The following is a 6,063-nucleotide window of genomic DNA, read 5'->3' as shown; positions in this document are numbered from 1 at the left end:
CGGTTCCTGGGCGAGGCGCCGCAGAGGCAGAGGCCGGAAGAGGACTCCGCGGCTGGAAGGCGCATGCGCGGGAGGTGTCCTTGAAACGGAGGCAGCGCTGTTTCCTCGTCGTGGCGTGCTTACGTCATCGCCGTACTTCCTATCTCGGCAAGCGCGTGACTCCTTGAGCTGTTCCAAGGTTGTCTGCTGCTGAGGGCGCGAGCTTCTTCTTGAGCTTTTTTTTGTGTCATCGAAGTTGTGCAAAACACAAAGTAACTAAAGCATGTGTGCCCTTGGTTGTGAAACGAAGTGAGAGAGGGAGAAACAATCTAGCAGCACTTTTTAAAGACTAGGGCCCCTTCCACACAAGCTGAATAAAATCCCACATCTGCATTGAACTGGAATATATGGCAGTGTGGACTCGGGGCCCTTCCACTGGGTTATTGGAGTTCACACTCAGAAAATATGGGGTTTTTTGCCTTGATAGTCTGGGATATGGAAAGGCCCATAGTGCCATACTCAAACCACTGCATATACTTTGCTCTTCTGAATGCCAAATATTTCTAAAACTGCTGATCTCAGTACTTTTTCTCTGATGTCACTTTTCTGTAGAGGTCATTCCCTTCTTGGCTATGTGGAGATTGGGGACAAAGGGCAAGACAAGATAGGTAATATAATCACAGCTCCATTAGTAACAGAAAAAACTTTTCCTTGAGATCCAGGCTCATCTACGCTGCCATATAAAATCCAGATTATCTGCTTTTTACTGGGGGCCCCTCCACACAGCCATATATCCCAGAATATCAAGGCAGAAAATCCCACAATATCTGCTTTGAACTGGGTTATCTGAGTCCATACTTATTTATTTATTGTGTCATCAGCAACCATACCATTGTATTACATTTCTAATAGAACAAAACAAACAAACAGATTACCTCAGCAAGCGAGAGTCCAAAAGTGGCAGGCCCAAACCCAGCACCTCAATCCATGGGTGATACCAAATGAAAGACTCCCCCCTGGGCACACAGAAGACTGGACGACTTGGAAGGTGCTGAACAGACTGCGTTCTGGCACCATGAGATGCAGAGCCAATCTTAAGAAATGGGGCTACAGGGTGGAATCCATGGCATGCGAGTGTGGAGAAGAACAAACCACTGACCACCTGCTGCAATGCAACCTGAGCCCTGCCACATGCACAATGGAGGATCTCCTTGCGGCAACACCAGAGGCACTCCAAGTGGCCAGACACTGGTCAAAGGACATTTAATCAACTACCAAGTCCACATTTAGATAATGTGGGATTTTCTGCCTTGATATGCTGGGATATAGGACTGTGTGGAAGGGCCCTGTATTATATGGCAGTGTAGACTCGGATAATCCAGTTCAAAGCAAACAGTGTGGATAATAGGGAAGTGTATCTGATTTGATAATCTGGATTATAGGGCAGGCTGCCCCTATGAACCTAGCTACCCTTGTTGGTACAATGAGAAAGATCTAATGGACTCAGGGCTCTTCCACACAGCTCTATATCCCAGAATATCAATACAGGAAATTCCACAATATCTGCTTTGAATTGGGTTATCTGAGTCCACACTCAGATAATGTGGGATTTTTTTTGCCTTGATACTCTGGAATATAGGGCTGTGTGGAAGGGCTCTGAGATGTAATTATTTTGATTTTTTAAAATCTCCAATAAAGTTAAAACTACAATACAGCTGTTACCATACCTCGTGAAATCTGTTTGGCCAGGGTAGTCCATGCCTTGGCTACATGCAGATTGGACTATTGCAATGCAATCTACATGGGGCTGCCCTTGAAGACAGCCCGGAAATTTCAGTTGGTACAACGGGTGGCAGTCAGGCTCCTTACTGGAGTAACCTATAAGGAGCATACAACACGCCTATTAAAATAGCTTCATTGGCTGCCGATAAGTTGCTGAGCCAAATTCAAAGTGCAGGTAATGACCTATAAAGCCCTAAATGGTTCAGGCCCCGCCTATCTACACGACTGCATCTCCGTCTATGAACTGCGCGAACTCTAAGATCCTCTGGGGAGGCCTTCCTCTCGCTCCCACCATGGGACAAGAGAGAGCCCCACCACCACCTCTGGAACGCCCTTCCAAGGGAAATAAGACAGGCCCCATCCCTCCCCTCTTTTCATAAAAGTTTGAATACCTGGTGGTTTCAACAAACCTTTGAGAGTGACCAGTGCTAGGTAAGCCCAGACATTGTTCGAATACGACCTTGCACCCACTACATATTACCCTAGCTATTCTTCTAAGAGGCCTTTGGAAATGAGCAGCCACAAGCCTGTTCCCACTATTGTTGTTTGCCTATTACAGTATTGTACCCAAATTCCAGGCCCATCTTATTTTGATTTTGTACCAGTCTTGGCCCAGCCTTTTTAATTGTCCTGACCCATTCCTTCCCATGCCCTAACAAATAGGCATGAAAAACGGTCAGGATTTCTTTTAATATATATGTGTTATTGGGATAATTCTATGCTTGTTGCTGTTATTGTTATTTTTGCTTATGTTGTGACTCTATATGTTCTGGTGCTGTTACTTGGAAACTGGCCTGAGTCCCCTCAGGAGATAGAGGTATACAAATAAAGTTTTATTATTATATTATTATACCTATATAGCACCCACATGTTTTTTAGAGTTATAACAGTAGAGACATCTTGAGAAATGTACTGTTCTCTACTTAAGAAAGTGGCAGGCAGCTGTACAAAGGACAAGGAAGCCTGGGTCTAAAAATATGTCCTTTTTCTGTTACTAGTGGAGTGAAAATTTTATTACCTGACTTTTATTGCCCTTTGTCCTCATTGCCACAAGGCTGAGAAAGGGAGCAGCCTTCGTCTGCATTGAATCCCTCTCTAAACCATCTTTACTGGCAACAGAAAAAAAAAAATCTGAGCCAAAACCTAGGCCCCTTCCACATAGCTGTATAAAATCTACGTTGAACTGGGTTATATGGCAGTGTGGACTCAGATAATCCAGTTCAAAGCAGATATTGTGGATTTTTTGTGTGTCAAAAGCATTGCATAAAAAGCAATGCTTTTGGGTTGGAAAGGTTGGCCATTTACAAGAAACTTTGCCCGGGGGACACCTCACTGTATTTACTCAGTCTTTGAGGAGGCTCTTTCCGTGTCCTCCAGATATTGTGGGTTATCTACCTTGATATTCTGGGTAATATGGCTATGTGGAAGGGCCCTTGGACCTCTGACTCTTAACACTGTCACTTTTCTTCCCTTGCATTACTTTTAACGTATTTGATAAAGAAGCCAGAGAAGCTTAAAAAAATCTTACGTTTTTTGTGTTTTGTTTTGTTTTGGCAATTGGTTGGACAATAAAAATAACATTATTTTGTGGACTTTAGATATGAGAATTTGCTGCAAAGCCAACTACAAATCCCAGTATTCCAAAAGCCGTTGCCATGACAAAGTGGAACCACGGACCTATAAGTGTGTAGTGTGAAGGGGCTCCTGAGAAAGATGGGGGGTGGGGGATGACAGCTTTGAGCACCATCCTTCTAAGCCAGTGGTTCTCAACCTGTGGGTCCCCAGGTGTTTTAGCCTACAACTTCCAGAAATCCCAGCCAGTTTACCAGCTGTGAAGATTTCTGGGAATTTAAGACCAAAACATCTGGGGACCCACAGGTTGAGAACCACTGTTCTAAGCTGTGATCTCCTCCCTCCTTCTCATTCCCTGGAATCATACCTTTGTGTGGTAGAGAACTAATGCCTTCACACTTTGCTTATGAGCTTCTCAGGCCCCTTCTACATTGCCATATAATCCAGATTATCAAAGCAGATAATCCACATTATTTGCTCTGAACTGGATTATACGAGTCTACATTGCCATATATATATATATATATATATATATATATATTCCAGTTCAAATCAGATAATCTGGATTTTATATGGCAGTTTAGAAGGGGACTCAGAAACGTAAAGAACTGACGTAACATATTCATTATCTCTTATCTGAGTTGCTTAGAACCTAAAGTGTGTGGGATGTTGGATATCTGAATATCTATCTATATTTCCCCTCTTTCTTTTCCAGCATAGACATCTACTATTTGCCTGTAACTTTTGCTGATTCAATTACAAGCCTGTCTAATAACTCAATTATGGCATGGATTACATTTATCTGAAGGTGGAAAAAGTGACTACAGTTTTGCCAACATCTAGTGAAGTTTGTAGACTGCTAATTTCACATAGAGAAAAGCAGGGAATTTCAGAAAAACATCAATTTCTGATTTATTGACTATTCTAAAGCCTTTGACTGTGTAGATCATAATACATTGTGGCAAGTTCTTAGTGATATGGGGATACCAAGCCACCTTGTCTCTCTCCTGAGGAATCTGTATATGGACCAAGTAGCAACATAAGAGCTGACCATGGAACAACAGTCTGGTTCAAGATTGGGAAAGGCATATGGCAGGGTTGTATACTCTCACCCAACCTATTCAACTTGTATGCAGAACACATAATGCGATGTGCGGGGCTTGAAGAATGCAAGGCTGGGGTAAAAATTGCTGGAAGAAACATTAACAACCTTAGATGTGCAGGTGATACCACTTTGATGGGCGAAAGCGAGGAGGAGCTGAGGAGCCTTCTAATCGAGGTGAAAGAAGAAAGCGCAAAAGCTGGGTTGCAGCTAAACATCAAAAAAACCAAGATTATGGCAACCGGACTAATTGATAACTAGCAAATAGAGGGAGAAAACGTGGAGGCAGTGACAGACTTTGTGCAACTGCAAACGCAAACTGCAGCCAGGAAATCAGAAGACGCTTACTTCTTGGGAGGAGAGCAATGTCCAGTCTCGATAAAATAGTGAAGAGTAGAGACATCACACTGGCAAAGAAGATCCACATAATCAAAGCAATGGTATTCACCATAGTAACTTACAGATGTGAGAGCTGGACCTTAGGGAAGGCTGAGCGAAGGATGATAGATGCTTTTGAACTGTGGTGTTGGAGGAAAGTTCTGAGAGTGCCTTGGACCGCCAGAAGATCCAACAAGTCCATCCTCCAGGAAATAAAGCCAGACTGCTCATTGGAGGGAAGGATACTAGAGACCAAGATGAAGTACTTTGGCCACATCATGAAAAGACAGGAAAGCTTGGAGAAGACAATGATGCTGGGGAAAATGGAAAGAAAAAGGAAGAGGGGCCGACCAAGGGTAAGATGGATGGATGGCATCCTTGAAGTGACTGGATTGACCTTGAAGGAGCTGGGGGTGGTGATGGCCAACAAGGAGCTCTGGCGTGGGTTGGTCTATGAGGTCACAAAGAGTCAGAAGCGACTGAACGAATAAACAACAACAATTTCACATTTCAATGTATCCTGAAGACAAGAAAAACAGTGTAGATTTATTTATTTATTTATTCGTGTCAGGAGCGACTTGAGAAACTGCAAGTGGCTTCTGGTGTGAGAGAATTGGCCGTCTGCAAGGACGTTGCACAGAGGATGCCCGGATGTTTTGACCATCCTTGTGAGAGGCTTCTCTCATGTCCACGCATGAGGAGCTGGAGCTGATAGAGGGATATAACCTACAGTTAGTAGTCAGAAATTGTGCTGCTGTCATTAAGGTTGGAGTCCTATTCAGTGGAGCATCTATGAACTGCTAAAGGTTATATATTCCCATTAAATCAAAAGTGGTACTGTTGGGACTGCACCTCCCATCAGCCCCAGCTTGGTAAGGAAGACTGGAAATTGTAATCCGAAGATTGCACTCTTCCTTTTCCCCACTGAGTTTTGTTTGATACTGCCTCTTTAAGATTGTGAGAAGTGAGCAGCAGTTTGGTGAAAGCAGCTTTTCTTTCTGGGTTGTTGTAGGTTTTTTCAGGCTATATGGCCATGTTCTAGAGGCATTTTCTCCTGACGTTTCGTCTGCATCTATGGCAAGCATCCTCGTCCTATCTCTGAGGATGCTTGCCATAGATGCAGGCGAAACGTTAGGCGAAAATGCCTCTAGAACATGGCCATATAGCCCGAAAAAACCTACAACAACCCAGTGATTCCGGGCATGAAAGCCTTTGATAATAGCTTTTCCTTCCCTTTTCTCTCAGCAGAA

This window comes from Anolis sagrei, chromosome 4 (assembly GCF_037176765.1).
Source record: "Anolis sagrei isolate rAnoSag1 chromosome 4, rAnoSag1.mat, whole genome shotgun sequence".
NCBI classification, from domain to species: Eukaryota; Metazoa; Chordata; class Lepidosauria; order Squamata; family Dactyloidae; genus Anolis; species Anolis sagrei.
Note: the sequence above shows the minus strand (reverse complement) of the source record.